General features: G+C 39.5%; 1 long non-coding RNA gene across 3 annotated transcripts; it reads left to right on the top strand.

Moving 5' to 3' along the window:
- The first annotated feature begins 8,711 nt into the window (after positions 1–8,711).
- On the top strand, positions 8,712–16,138 carry LOC127432677 (uncharacterized). 3 transcript variants are annotated; one of them, XR_007895777.1, is made up of 4 exons: positions 8,712–8,828; positions 9,003–9,137; positions 11,635–13,536; positions 13,871–16,137. It is a non-coding gene; the product is annotated as an uncharacterized LOC127432677 (long non-coding RNA). The 3 variants fall into 3 exon arrangements; XR_007895779.1 differs by having other exon boundaries at positions 13,472–13,536; positions 13,871–15,476; XR_007895778.1 differs by having other exon boundaries at positions 8,742–8,828; positions 9,000–9,137; positions 13,871–16,138.
- The last annotated feature ends 596 nt before the right edge of the window (positions 16,139–16,734 follow it).

The following is a 16,734-nucleotide window of genomic DNA, read 5'->3' as shown; positions in this document are numbered from 1 at the left end:
TGCACCAGACAGCCAGCTGTTCAACCTCCCATCTGTATGCAGACTCATCGTTATCTCGGATGAGGCCGATGACAGTGGTGTCATCTGCAAACTTCAGGAGCTTGACAGGGGCTCCTTGGCGATATAGTCATTGGTGTAGAGGGAGAAGAGTAGTGGGGAGAGCACACATCCCTGGGAGGCACTAGTGCTGATTGTACAGGTGCTGGAAGTGAGTTTCCCCTGTCTCACAAACTGCTGCCTGTCCGTCAGAAAGCTGGTAATCCACTGACAGATAGACATGGGAACAGAGAGTTGGTATAATTTATTCTGGAGTATAGCTGGGATGATGGTGTTGAAAGCTGAACTGAAGTCCACAAAAAGGATCCTTGCATATGTCCCTGGTCTGTCCAGATGTTGCAGGATATGATGCAATCCCATGCTGACTGCATCATCCACAGACCTGTTTGCTCGATAAGCAAATTGAAGGGGATCTAGAAAGGGTCCAGTGATGTTCTTCAGGTGGGCCAACACCAGTCTCTCAAATGATTTCATGACCACAGACGTCAGGGCGACAGGTCTGTAGTCATTAAGTCCTGTGATTTTTGGTTTCTTTGGGATGGGGATGATAGTGGAACGTTTGAAGCAGCATGGGACTTCACACTGCTCCAGTGATCTATTGAAGATCTGTGTGAAGATGGGGGCCAGCTGGTTCAGGTTTTATGCTGAGGAGCCGATATAAGGTCCGGCCATTTCAGCGGGTAGTTCAGCGTTGTGGCAGGAGGGACACAACGTCTCGTTCCCTCCATCAGGGAACGGAGGTTACACAAGTAACCATGACGTTCCCTATCTGTCACTCACTCGATGTTGTGTCGATGTAGTGACACTAGGGGTCCCTATACGAAACGCCACAATTGGCTGAACTGTGTTACATGAACTGGCGGTGTGTGGTAGGCAGACTACTGTGTGCCTCATAGCCAGCACACCAGGTCGACACGTAACCTCCCCCAACATAGTTATGAGTGTCGAACAGCCCTTTGGGGACAAGTCGACTACCCAAGAGATAGAGACAGGCTTAACCCAGTCGTGAACGCTGTCTCTGCATGGGCAACGCCCAAGCACGTAAGACCGTGATCGTGGCCATTGGAAGCGGAAAGGTAACGACCGCAACCAGGAAATACACACAAACGGAGAGACATCTTAAAAAAGATGCTCTCCGTTAATGCCACTCTTTTAGAAGGGAAAATATACTCTTTCAGTAGGAAGAATATACTCTTTTAGCTGCTGTGGCGCCCAGTGGCATTCTCTGCACTTCACCAGTGCAAGAGTGGGAGAAGCCACTGTAATGCACCGTAAATCCAACAGCTTTTCGAGGTGAATGGATCGGCAGAGTAATTCAGCTCGCTGAACACAACCGCTCGGCTCCGAAGAGAAAATCTGAATGAGTGGTCGCAAGCCAGCTCCTTTTATACCCATATGTCCAGGGGGAGTGGCATGCAAATTCCACTCGCCAATTCCCATTGGCCTTTTCCCAAGAGTGACCCCTAGTGTCACTACATCGACACAACGTCGAGTGAGTGACAGATAGGGAAGCGTGGCTTAATGATTTTATCTGTACAGTGACAAAAGATGCTGCGTCCTGGCTTTTGTGTGTGTGTGTGCATGTGTGTGTCAGTTGGAACAGACTGACCACAGTGAGAGGGCAGGTAGGCAGGAAGACGAAGCAGAGCTCTTCCTCACAGCACATCAGTGTGTGTATTTTACTAATAATCCAATCTTCAGCAGTGGAAACTGACTTATTTAGACTTCTACAGGCTTTGGCCAGACTAGTTATAAATATGAGGATGAATCTGTACTGATCGCTACGAGGATGAAATATGATCTTTCAGGCCCTCTGCGGGTGCAGGGTGGCATGATTTGGGGCATCTTTCTCCCATTGCAAGCCAGGGGTGGGGCAGCACAATTCGGGGCACCTTTCTCCCATCGCGATCTTGCAGGCTCTGTGCAGGAGTGGCCAATCAGGTAACCTGACGTGCCGCCCCAGAGAGCATTGCCGCCCTAAGCGGCTGCCTATATTGCCCATTCCAGTATCCGCTACTGCAATGCGATATTGTGTTATTATTGTGTAATCATCTCTGTGCTCATTTTTAAATTCTCACATTGTTGCAGATTTTAGCATTGGACTCAAGCCATATAGAGACCTAAATATCATAAAGACTTGGGGTGGGCACTTTTGACTACCATCCCCCAGACATTTTTGCATTAACTTAATTGTGAACACATTTCCCTCTACTCCTACTGTTAGCACATTGTGAGAGCAACCTCCATAACACAGGTTCTGGTCCCATGGAAACCAGGAAGTAATTGGGTTCAAATAAACAATGGTGAGCGTGATTCAGAAGTTGCATTTTTGCTCAACTGTCAGTTAAGTTTAGGGTTAGAGTTTGGGTTAAGGGTCAGAGTTAATGAAATATGCATTCCTGTTGACTTACATAATTTACACCTATAACAAAACTTGCTTTGTAACCTGCTTTTGGCACCACTCTGTGGACATTTAATGCGGAAACTGAAAACTCACATGTGCCCATGCATTCAACAACACTTCCAGCCTTGGCCACTGGGGGCAGTGATTCATATTTCAGTTAGCAATGACTATTTTTTTTTTGTGATTTCAGCAGCAAAACATTTGACCTGTTGCCAAATTTAAAGTGTAAATATTTGCAATCACATAATAATTATCCAAAATGAAGAGGTAGACAGATAATGATGCTGACAGGAGCTTGAACACTGGAGAAGAGGAAGCCTAAGTGCTCAAGACATTTGAAAAATGTAAATGCAAATTATGTCAAGTAAAACTGGTTTGGTCACTCAGCAAATGTTAAAAATAGCCTGCTGCATAAATTGGAATTGTTCTTGCATACTTACCCACTAAGCACAAACTACAGTAGCTGTAAAGTAGCTGAAGAAAAATCACAGGCCTGATACATTTCTATCTACATTTGGTTTCAGTCCAAGTTAATTGAAAAGATGTCCCTTGCAGTTGTTGTTTTCCCCATTTCAACATGTATAGGCCCAATTCAAAGAATACAAAACATGAAAAAAAGCTGTATTAATGGTAATAAAAAGAGAATGTAAATTTGTATTGTCACACAATTGGACTAGTTGAATATGTTTTTATGAAGTCACCATCCAGCAAAATGGGGATTGTTCATGGATAATTTCTTACAGGGTTTCAAACTGCAAACTTTGGGTTACCAATCCAGCAGCCCAGCAAATCCCAGGCCACCAACGTACCACAATTCAGCGAGCCAGAACATATGCACCAACTTCCAGGCCTCTGCCCAAACACCAATTTCAATCTTTAACCACTAAACTACACCTTTAGTTCCTTAAATTCTTCATTTAGCCTTATTAATCCCTCCACTGACTCCCATGAATTATTCCTAGGATCCCTACCCTCTCATAATATGTCTAGCTACAGATCTGGGTTGGTAACCCAAAAGGTTTCATGTTCCAAATCTGATATGACAATCCATAAACATTCTTCAAGTATAGTGTCTTACTACAGTTGGTTTGTTTTTATTCATATACTGACATTCTATTTCTTAAAACCAAGTCATATCAAAGTCTCTTCAAGTTGATGCATTTTTTTTTTTTTTTTTTTTTTTTTTTTTACAATTTTATTTTACATAGCATCAAAAATAATAACTACAATAAAACTGTAACAAGAATGTTTAGTGTATCTTTATTTGATACTAATGATTGTTTGGCTACAATTCTTAGTAGTCGCCTTCTTTTTGTACCATTAGGCAACAAATCATTGAATATAAATGCATACGAAATACTACTATTTTGCACATTCAGCAGGCTGTTTGAAAACAATTTTTATTTTTGCAAATCCCTTTGGTGGTGCTAGTGGCACAGAAATTGCAGACTTCAGCTTTAACTTGCATAACACATTTGCACAATAGCTTCACATTAGTTGACTATAAGCTCTGTCAAATAGCTCTTAATCACACATTAAAATAATTTAGCAAAACCGATACGCCCCCTGCAACGTCACAGTTTGGCAACTCAGGTACCTAGTATTTCAAGTTTCCCATTGGTAAATGCACTTTGAAACTTGAGTGAACCCATCACGTGATGCAAACTGGCTTTTAATCTCAACCTGGGTATGATATTAACCAAAATGCTGGTACTTTTTGAACAGTGGCAGGTAATTTAGCTCATCTTCCCAACAACTTGTTTGTTTCGGACCCTGTTCGCTCCTGTATTTAGCGCTGTCCACTTGAGTTCTCATCTCCCGATATGGAAGATAATACCTGGTCTGAACAGAGTAAGAGTGACATTTGACAAGATATGTCATTGCTTACACACAAAGACGTTTGATTATAGAGGTAGACGATTAATCAATAGTTGCTTTTTGGAACTATTGGTTATCTGCTAAAATCCATGCCGATAATTGCCGATAAAACCCTTCTCTGGAGGGTTTTACAGTTAAAACGACTTGATTTTACAGTATAACAGAAGCCTCTAGAGATGAATTAATACAAATCATTGACACCGCATGGGGATTGGCTGTTTCTAATTCTTTCATCATTGACCGTATTCATTCATATTTTTAAACTCACTTCAGTGCATTTTTTGTAGATATATGAAGTTGTCATGATTCACTGTTGTTTGCCTTGTGTTTCTCCCCTGCCATCTATTCCTCCCGGACTACATGTCCCACAATTCCCTGCCCTCATCACTACCAGCTGTCCGCAATTGTTCACACCTGTGTTCCATTCCCTCATTAGTCTTTGTGTTTATAATACCCTGATTTCTGTTCATTCCCTTCGTAGATGTTTTGCTCTGTTGCTGTGTTTTCCCCTCGTGGATGTTTCTTTTGTTCCTATGTTTATCATGTTATCCTGTATTTTGTTTATTTTATTAAAGACTGTTTTGCTGCACCTAGATCCATCTCTCGTGACTTCTTTCCATACGTTACAGAACAACTGACCACAAAATGGATCTAGCGGTGTACTTCGTACAGCTGAGCCAGGCGGACCTATCAATAAGAGAGTTCTCCCATTTCTTCTCCACCGTTGCCGTCCACACTGGTTTTGATGATGACACCCTGAAATCCATCTACCGAATCGGACTAACAACACAGAGGGAATTGCCAGAGACCGGAGATTGCACGTGGGAGGCATATGTGAGGCTAATCTTAGAGACACTCGCTGCAGAAGATCCTCCTCTCTCAATCCCGGTTCTGGCTTCCAAGTCTTCCACGTCTGAGTCCGCTCCATGCCATGTCACAGCCATGCCTCAGCCTGCTCCATGCCATGTCACAGCCATGCCTCAGCCTGCTCCATGTCATGTCACAGACAAACCTCAGCCTGCTCCATGCCATATCACAGCAATGCCTCAGCCTGCTCCATACCATGTCACAGTCAAACCTCAGCCTGCTCCATGCCATGTCACAGCCACGTCTGAGTCTGCTCCATGCCATGTCACAGCCACGCCTCAGCCTGCTCCATGCCATGTCACAGCCATGCCTCGGCCTGCTCCATGCCATGTCACAGCCACACCTCAGCCTGCTCCATGCCATGTCACAGCAATGCCTCAGCCTGCTCCATACCATGTCACAGTCAAACCTCAGCCTGCTCCATGCCATGTCACAGCCACGTCTGAGTCTGCTCCATGCCATGTCATAGCCACACCTCAGCCTGTTCCATGCCATGTCACAGCCACGCCTCAGCCTGCTCCATGCCATGTCACAGCCACGTCTGAGTCTGCTCCATGCCATGTCGCAGCCACGCCTCAGCCTGCTCCATGCCATGTCACAGCAACGCCTCAGCCTGCTCCATGCCATGTCACAGCAACACCACAGCCTGCTCCATACCATGTCACAGAAAAACCTCAGCCTGTTCCATGCCATGTCACAGCCACATCAGTGTCTGCGCCACGTCATGTCACAGCCACGTCTAAGTCTGTTCCACGCCATGTCACAGTCAAATCTGAGTCGGCTCCACGCCATACCACAGTCCAGCCTTCCGCGACTCATTGCTTGAAAGCCTTCATGGCCCTTGTCTCCAAGCTGAATTATCCGCCACTGATATCGGTGCGTAGGGCCACGAAGACCCTTTCCCACAAATTTGTCAGTGCCCTTGCCTGCCACGGCCAACAAGCCGACACCCATGCCTGCCACGGCCAACGAGCCAACGCCCACACCTGCCACAGTCAACGAGCTGGAAGCCTCGTCCGTCCCAGAGCCAGCTTTGCCAGTCTCGTCCATCCCAGTGCAAGCATTGCCAGCCTTGTCCATCCCAGAGCCAGCGTTGCCAGCCTCATCTGCCCCAGAGCCTACGTTGCCTACTTTGGCCGTCTGGAGGAGGAGGAGAAGAAAGGCTTTCATTTCCAAGTCTCTGCTCATGTCCACAACCACAGAGGTCGTTTCCAAGTCTCTGCCAGTGTTCACGACCACAGAGGTCGTTTCCAAGTCTCTGCCCAGGTACACGACCACAGAGGTCATCTCCGAGTCTCTGCCCATGTACACGACCACAGAGGTCGTTTCCAAGTCTCAGCCCATGTTCAAGACCACAGAGGTTGTCTCCGAGTCTCTGCCCATGTACACGACCACGGAGGTCGTCTCCGAGTCTCTGCCCATGTACACGACCACAGAGGTCACACATGGTGCACATGTCTGATTCACTGTTTGTTGAGATGTTAAATAACAGCAGCACAAGCACATCTCACAGAACGTGCATATGAAGAGTTTTCTTTCTTTATGTCAGTGACCTGCAAACAGTTTTTTTCTATATGTGAGCACTGCAAATTATCTCAGACAATCTCAGGAGGTCCTCTGAGTTTAAATCACTTAATATCCAGCAGTTCACATTTTACATTACATGGATTGTGAATCGGATAAAGGTGGCTGTAAAAATCGAATTGGCCCGAAGTGTCAGGGGCGGAGCAAGGGGGTACCAGGGGTGGCCGTGGCCACCATGGACCGAAGCTTTACCACCCCATTGGCCACCCCACTCGCAATTGCCGTTTTGATAATTTTTTGTCTTGGGCACAATTGAGTTTTTTAGAGGTGGAACCGTCCCTGTACAACCGCAACACACAGGAGACTTAACATGTGCGCACACTGATCGCTGGCCCCTTTCTGGCCACCCCTGTGAAAAACTCCTGGCTCCACCTCTGTTTCATGGCCTTTTCTAAACCGAGATGCGGAAAATACCAAAGATCTGCCGTGGAGGCATTGTGGATATCACATGCGAGGGTGAATTAGCCCAACAATATTACGAAAATGCAATTGCAGGCTAACATGTATTTTCACTTGATCCAAATACACCATATTTTGCACTGCCTATAATCTGTGACACTTCCTGCATATTTATGAATGTAGCCTAAAATATGGGCTATGAGGTCTGTTACATTTCCTAATTACAGTTTCATTTTATGTTTATTTTACAACTCTTCATTTAAATAGAAGAACAGTGTGTAGAAGTGAGTTGTGGTTGATTTGTTTTAGGACTTAGGATTTTTGACTTATTCTAGAGGCTTTGCCTACCTGTTGCACACAATATTAGTTTTTAAGCCAGAATATTTTTAACTATAGTAAGGGTACGAAACTATTTAAAAGCAGATAGAAGAAAGGGCCAATAAAAGTACTTTTTTTTTTTTTTTTTGGCAACAGAATTACCTATTTTGCTTTCCTTATCTTTTATGGAACTTAATGTGTTTTATATGTCACAGTATGATGTTATACAGTTTACTATAAACATGTATGATGGTACGTATCATATCATGGCCTCTGTGTTGTGATGCATATCATATTGTTGTTGGTGATAGCCAGCTCTAGTAAATACAACTTAGCTGGGTCATTTATGTGCTTGTAACTCGTAATTACGATATTTGTGACTTCACCTGAAGGCCGCATTACTCCCCAACACAGCAGCATAGATATATCTGAATATGACTGAGTAATCAGCTAATCACAGCGTTGTAGTTACCAGTTACCACCTCCAGACTGAACACACTGTGAATTCAAACCACAGCCCTCAGTGGCCGAAGCACAACCCTAAACCTGACCATCAGTCAAGTAAACATTTTATTTTAAAGCGATATGCAACCTCCGAATCACGCTCACAATTGTTTATGAGAATACAATTACTTCCTGGTTTCCATGGTGGGACCAGAACTTGTGTCTTGTACAGTAGATTGCTCAGTAGCACCACAGGGAAAGGTGAACACATTTGAACTGATGCAAAAATTTGTGATGGGTATGGCAATAGTCAGTAATTCTGCAGAATGAGGTCGATTCCAAGCTACATTTATTGTACATTCGGAAGCAACATGTCAATTTCTCATGTGATCATGTTATCCCCCCACATTCACGCCACGCTATGAGAACTCTGTGCTTAGAGGAGTTAAAAGAGGCAAACTATCCCTTTAATGAATGTTTCTTTAGTGTCAGAGACATATTAGTCTCTTTTGATGCAAGATCTTCTTAAAAGGAAACCCAGCACTCCACAGAATTAGTCTGTTACTGTGTTGGTTACTGAAATTATCTAGATAACTGAATGAAGACAGTAGTTTAGACCCTCATAAATGTTCAATCCAAGCACACCTCCTGCACTTGATAATTGTTTCTGTGTTTATCAATATTCACCTGTTATAGAAGTTAATATGTAACTGCGACACAAAAGTGTGGCTGCGTAGGAATCTGTGCATCCCACCCACTACCTGTTTAACAAGTTCAAAGAAACATTTCCCAAGGTTTTGGCAGTAGAAGTGGGGCGAACCATTAGAGAACATACATACGTATAAATGCCTGCTGTTCAGGTGTAGCTTTTTCCCAGGTAAGAAACAAATATTTTTTCCATGTACTGTACAAATAGGTTTTTGAGTTTTACTTTAATTAATTTTTTACATTTATTTTCATGATGTTTAAATTAAAAGTGTAAAATGGAAATTGTGAGACTGAAGAGTAAGTAAAAAGTGTGCAGTACCTAAGACTGCAGTTTAATCAGCAGAAAGCAAGAAAAGAGAACAGAGAGAAAGAGAGTGAAAGATGGCGAGCAGAAAGGAACAATCACACAACCCCAGATCACAGGAGAAGGAAAAACGTATACTGACCAAACAGGACAGCATTGATAAAAGACTAAATTGTGAGTATAATAATAATTTATTTATACTGTGCTGTGTTTATGATGTGATTTATGACGAGGGACGTTATGCACTTTTTTTTTTTGCAAGTGACCAGTACGTGTATGTGACATGGTAGTTAAAACTGATGTGTGTAATTTTTCATGATTTAAATTACTTTTTTATCCCATCTAAATATGCAGAGAAAACTTTAAGTAAACCCTTTGTATAGGCTGATTTCCGCCTGACACAGCAACATTGACTCAACCAATGCAGTGAATTTGGGTATGAACTATCTATTTGTGTAACCAATCAAAGACATTGTTTAAAAACTGTTATTTTTGCAATTTCGCTACGTTTAGCTTGTGACGCAAAAATGCCACATTCCAGCCATTTTTCAAGACTACCTCTACAGCGCAGTGCTATGCAAAACGCGCCCAAGTCAGTGGGCATGGCCTTGAAGTTTTGTAATTTTCATGCAAGAATGCACCAAGTCTTGGAATAAGTGAGTTAGCAAAATTGTGTGTGTAAAGCAAAACAAGCAGTATGAATCAAGACAGCTGTACCAACCATACTGTAAGACGTTGGTAGCTAGTGAACGATAGAAATATAGAACAATTGTGTCTTGCGTTATTTTGCATAGTAACTGGGTCCTTCTTGAATGTCAGTTATACCATATGTGTGGAAAAGGTGGTGTTTATCGGGATTAACTGAACTGAGGCTCCTAAATTATAGAGAAGTATAATTAATCATATTGATCTACTGACATACACCACAATGGCTAGTATTAACTGTAGTTGTCAGGGACTGTAATTCTAGAGTTTGAACAGTCACTTTGATAGCACCAGCAACTGCAAATGCACAGACTGGGTTTAGACTTTGTGCTGAGAATAAACATGGTTCTCAGATGTGTAATGTGTAAAGTGTAATGTACGGTGACTCTGGGGTACATAACACAACAAAATTAAAGCAAAAAAAAAAAAAAAAAAAAAAACTGAAAACACAATGAAATTATGCCTCAACACAACAAAATTGTCTTTAAATAAAAGGCTTACCGGTAATTCCGTTGTGTTGTGTATTAATATTTTTTTGTTTCATCTTAATTGTGGTTTAATTTCATTGTGTTGTGGCTTAACAAGAATATTCCGGGTTCAATACAAGTTAAGATGAATCAACAGCATTTGTGGCATAATGCTGATTACCACAAAAATAAATTTCGAATCGTCCCTCCTTTTCTTTAAAAAAAGCTAATATTGATTTCCAGTGAGGCACTTACAATGGAAGTGAATGGGGCCTTTTTTTTTTTTTTTTTTTTTTGGATGGTTTAAAGGCAGAAATTTGAAGCTTATAATTTTATAAAGTTTTATAACATTAATTCTTCTGTTAAAACTCATGTATTATTTGAGCTGTAAAGTTGTTTAAAGGCATAGTTCACTCAAAAATACAAATTATCTCATCATTTACTCCTAGATTACATCTTAGATGTTTATAACTTTCTTTCTTCAGCAGAACACAAAAGAAGATTTTTAGAAGAATATTTCAGCTATGTTGGTCCTCACAATGCAAGTGAATGGTGAGCAGACCTTTGTAGCCCCAAAAATCACCTAAAGGAAACATAAAAGTAATCCATAAGACTCCAGTGTTTAAATCCATGTGTTCAGAAGCGATATGATAGGTGTGAATGAGAAACAGAACAATATTTAAGTCCTTTTTTATTCTAAATCTCCACTTTAACTTTCACTTTCAGATGTGAAAGGTTAAAGTTGAGATTTAGAGTAAAAAAGGACCTAAATTTTGATCTGTTTCTCACCCAAACCTATTACATTGCTTCTGAAGATATGGATTAAAACACTGGAGTCTTATGGACTACTTCTATATATTTTTGTAGGTGATTTTTGGAGCTACAAAGGTCTGATCACTGATTACATTGTATGGACCTACAGAGCTCAAAGATTTTTAGAAGAATATTTTTTGCATTCTGCTGAAGAAAGTCATACACATCTGGGATGGCATGAGGGTGAGTAAATGATGAGAGAATGTAAATTCTTTGGTGAACTATCCCTTTAAATTTTTATTTTTACAGTTGGATAGGGTTTGTTGACATTAATTACATCGTCATGGCAATGATGTTGTAAAATTGACTATAGCTTTACACTGAAAAGGTTAGTAAGTGATTTTATCAGACTAAAATCATGTTTACATGCATAGCCTTTATGTCTTGTGGCTGTACTTTTGAAACAGTGAGTATTTTAATGTTCAAAAAGTGGGCCCCATATTGCTTTTTATTTTTTTTATTTATTTATTTATTTTTTTAAAGAAAAGGCAGGGCAAGTCAAAATACATTTTTGTGGAAATCAATATTATGCCACAAATGCTGTCGATTGATCTTAACTTGTATTGAACCTGGAATATTCCTTTAATTGCATTGTTTTGTGGCTTAATCTTGTTTTACAGCTTCATTTCATTGTGTTAATTAAATCGAATAAAATAAATATGATTTGTTGTGGTTTCATTTCTTAGGGCGGCCCTAAGAGGCGGGGCGTCGATGACGAGCCGGAGGGGCGGATATGGTGAACAGTTGTTTGTGCCATAGCTGTTACTAGGAGGAGAAAGTTACACCTTAGCATTCCCATTCATCTCAAAATGACAGTTATTTGGGTGGCACCCCAGAAGTAAACCTTTCAATGCAACCTGGATTTTTTAAAGGAATGTTCCAGGTTCAATACCAGTTAAGAGCAATCGACAGCTTTTGTGGCATAATATTGATTACCACAAAAATTTATTTTAAATGGTCCCTCGATCTTTTTAAATAAGAACACAAATCTGGATTATGGTGTGGCACAACCAAGTGAATGTGGCCAAATTTGGAGGGTTTAAAGGGAGAAATGTAAAGTTAAGTCATATTAACATATTGTTTTTACGTCTCGTGGTTATACTTTTGAAACACTGAGTATTTTGATATTTACGGATAGGCCGCATTACTTCCATTATGTGACTCACTGACTGTAACCAAAATTTGTGCTATATTTGAAAAAAAATAAAAATAGGGACAAATTGTAATAAATCTGAAGAAGAAAATGTCCTCCACAGAAAATGTATGTGTTCTTTCCATTTTGTCAAAAATAAAACTACAAAACTGTACTCTGATGCGGAGGATGGATAATGATTGCCGTTAGACCAAGCAGTAAAGGCAAAATGTGTATTGTGTATGCAGGTGTTCACTTGGAATCTAAAACACTTAGCAGTCATATATTAACTTATTTAACAGCAGGAATTGAACATGTTCACCTGGAGTGAATCCACTTTGTGAACTAAAATGCAAAGGAATGGAAGCTTTGATACGTTTAAAGGTGCTGTTAGTGATTTTTTTCATGGAAGCGTATGCAAAAAAATTGTCCTGCTCCTTGAAAGATATTAGTAAAATAAGTGTTGTGAAATTTCTCAGCGATCTCTTTGACAGCTCTAGACTCTGTAAACAGCAAACAAAAATGTGTATGGTCACTCATGCTTTCTGCCTGTCAATCATTTTCTCGTTCATTTAGTATTGTACTTACAGCAAATTATTGAGGCTTTATGCCATTTTTATGGCATGTTGTTCATAACAGTTGTCAGTTGAGGGCGATATTTTGCTGCTGTTGTTTTTAACAACCGTTTCTGCTCTCAATAAAGCTCATTTTGGTATCTTTGGGGTGCAGGAAAGAGGGAGCACCGCTATTTTAACGGCTCAGTCTCTTGGAAGTAGAACGGCTAAAATCACTTACAGCACCTTCAATGTTTATTTATTTTTAAAGACACATTTAAACATTCTATTCAAGCGTTTTTGAGTGATACCAGAGACAGTTTAGTAGAGACAGGCCACTTCTATTTAAATGAATGGGAGAAATTGGAACACCCAACCAAGAAGCTCTAGCGCCCAACGGTCAACGAATGTAGAAAGGAAGTCCCGCCTTACAGGTAAAAGAGCCAATCAGCTTTTAGATACAGACATCGCCTGCCAATCATCTCGCTAACGCTCATGCACATTAGCTGTACAAGCCGGGAAATTGCGCGTTTTAGTGTAATACGAGGTAAAGAAACACAATTTATGATTCCAATATTTAAAATGTTATTGCTGTTACCCATTCAAGTAGATAGAAGCTGCACTGGCATGACTGAAAATAGTCTACCGAGAGTGTTGCAAAGATGGCTGATAGTGGACTGACTTTCTAGAAAGACTCTGGTGATACAACAGTGAAACGTTCCATTTGATAATATACAAAACATCAACACATTTGGAACGTCACTTGTCCAATCAAATTAGTGGACCACAACTGTTGTGTAAATGAAAATAATTATATGTTACCTTTTTGATTTTCAGTCTTGTATGATCATGGCGAACCAGTAAAGTGTCATTCTGGCATACCTAAGGCAGTCCAAGATAAGGTGAGAAATGTACAGTTCATGTTCAAAGAATAAACAAGGGAAAACTGACATGTGAAACTAAAATAAAGATACCGCCGAAATATGCCGGCATGATAATCGTGATATTTGTATGTAGGTCTGTGTCTTTGTTTATATCTTTGTATTTATTTGTCTATATGTTTCTATTGAGTTGAGTATTTTATTAATGAATTAATGCAATACACAACTCAAATTTTTTTTTGGCTGGAACAGTTATAGTGACATAAGATCACATCATATTCATAATTACATTTTTAGTATTCAACATTATTTGTTTATGAACGTTTATATTTATCAGACTCTGTATTCTCCATAGAAAACTCCAGCACATTAAAGAATCAGAATGTCATGACTCCACCACAAAGTGGATGAATGTGGAACTGCGTTTTCTTGCTGGTGCTGATGGTATTTTAGAGCTCCTTAGTGCTTATGAACTCTCAGTATAAAGCTGAGAGGATGATGGTGCCCATTGACTTCAGTTGATGAAGCTGTGAAGACAACACAGCTAGAGACAGACTATTTTTTTAGTCCCAGTCCTTTCCTATTAACCGTTATGCACGTGTCATTTGTAACTACTGGAAGTAAAAACAGTATTTGTGTTATATTTTAAGTGAACATATGCTGGTTTTGGTAATTCCCCACTTAAATTCTGCATATGGAATTATTGTGAATGTATTAAGAGTACATTGTGCATACGTTATATCTTTACAGTCACTACTTTCCCAGCGAGGTGTGATGCACACATGTGCTGACTTGCATTATTATTGTTGTTTAGATTATTAGTCCATCAGTATGGGTTATTCAGTGGCTGATTTTTCAAATGTGCATCACAGATGTAGAGACATTAGAAACCTTAGAGGTGTTATAAGAATGATGAAGGTGCATTGAAGCCGCACCCTGCAGCTGAGCAGCTCTGATGGCATTTTCACTGCTGTTGCCTTTCTTGTCAAAGGGACTGTTAAAGTCTGCGGAAATTTTACAAAATGTATTTTAACAGTTAGACAGTATTTTAACAATTCAACACTGGTTGTATGGCACTATTTTCTGTAAAGCTGCTCTTGAAGAGTATTCATTTTGAAATGCTCTATACAAATAAATCTGAATGGAAAATGTTTCTCTAATATTCTAATAAAGTTTTTTTTTATTATTATTATTATTATTCTTTTTAACTGTATGGGGTCTGGAGATGCCCAAAGGGATGCTAGAGGACCCAAGAAAAATTTGAGAGAGAAATACAAAGATTTTACTAAATGTATTTTTAGGGCTGCTTGTCAAAGGTAATGTGTTAATTAAATATCTGTTTAATTCTGATTTTTAATATTTTATTTTTTTCACATCCCCAGATTTTAACAGTAAGAAATAAAGATCACATCTGCATTTTATTGCTTATCTCTCCTTCCTTGTGACATACATTACGCACATCAAAGAACTGCATATGCATTGTATCTGAGTTACAGTATATCTACATGTCTATTTTCTATTCACTATCCTCTGTAAAACTGCTTTAGAATATTATTTATTGTGAAAAGCAATTCTTTTGGTTTATACATCTACCTTACTCTAATAGTGGGTAGAAAAAACATGCTGCCAACTTAATACAAAGTAATATTTTCCATAATATTTTGATAATTATTTTGGCTTTATTGTACAATGACAACATAAATGCAAATGATTTAATTTGTGAAACAACATGTCTTTGCACGCTTAATATTTTATACACATATAAAATATTATACATAGCTGCCTTTATATTTTTAAAATGGAAGGGGGCCTTCGCATGGGGGCCTAGCCTAAGACATTCTTTAGAATAGGGTTCTCATAAATCATTACTTACATTATAGGTGAGCCTGGGGCAAGTTGTCACACAGGAAAGTTGTCACGGGCTATATAACGTAGCTTGTAGTTTTGAGTCAAACGGCCAATTAAACTATTGCATGTTTTCTCTAGCAGTGATTTTGTATGTTGTTTTCAAAGAAATAGTTCAAAACTCTCTTAAATTAGGATCATTTTTCTTTTATTCCGTACCCCTAACAACTTAAACTACAATTCCAATATCATCATATTTCTGTTGGGTAAACAAGTTAACACAATAAAACCACACTGTCATACATTCATGCAAAGGTCATCTACGAAATGAAAGTAGATTTAAACCGAAAGTTTGTGTTCTCAGAATATCAGGTTGTGGCAAGTTGTCACATTTTTATTGGGTCAAGTTTGTCACATAAATGTTATACATTTGTATTATTTATTCATTGCAATATTTGTGGGCTGACATTTTTTTAATAATTAGTTTTAATATTACCTTTCACATTCCACAAGTTTCAAATGTGCTAGAAAGCCTACAATAGGCTGTTTAATGGCAGTTTTGATTGTAACAACTTACTCCATATAGTGTGAGATCAAACAGGATCAGCATGTGTTCAGTGAACTGTATCTTTTTTTCCCCTGTACAATAATGATGGGAATGTTCAATAGTTTTATGTCATCAAGACTTTATGCTATGTGCTTACCTGCTTCTCCCTAACTGACTTTAGAAAATAAACCTTTACTGAGAAATATTAATTGGAGTAAAATGTGTGAAAACAAGCCCCACCCACATACAAAAATCGTAAATAATTAGATAGAAATTTAGAATATAACAATAATAAAGTAAACATAAAAACTTTTAAGCTTTTCTTTCCGTACACTTTCTGCCATTTAGCCATGCACTGGCAACTCATTTGTTCCTTCTTTTTTCAGGATAAAAATGCATTAAGATAAAATCTCTTTTTTAAGAGTGACCTGTCCAAGAAGGCAGCAAAAAACACAATGACAATCTTTCAGTCTTTTCACTGATAAAACCTCCAAACTGGAAAGCCCAAGACTGCAGTCTGGAGAAATGTGTCACTCCTGCTTCATCCTCCGGTCCAAACTGCTCTATCTTCCTGAGTCCTGACTAATTGATGCCAGTTCTTGGTTATTTGTGCCCCAGTCTGGTGGAAAAATAGAAATTGATGACAAACTGCAGCATAAGTGTCACTGCAGTGGCATGGAGCATAAAGGCTCGATTCCGCCTTTGTCCCACTTTTTTTCCCATTCTGTTTCTTGATTTCACTCCTCATATTTCCTTTAATGCTACTTTTAATAACAGTAATAAAAATGAATATAAAGCTAGTTTTACTAAAGTAATAATGTAGTAAT

The sequence above is a fragment of the Myxocyprinus asiaticus genome, chromosome 42 (genome assembly GCF_019703515.2).
Source record: "Myxocyprinus asiaticus isolate MX2 ecotype Aquarium Trade chromosome 42, UBuf_Myxa_2, whole genome shotgun sequence".
Taxonomy (NCBI): Eukaryota; Metazoa; Chordata; class Actinopteri; order Cypriniformes; family Catostomidae; genus Myxocyprinus; species Myxocyprinus asiaticus.
This window is presented reverse-complemented; position numbering and strand designations above follow the sequence as displayed.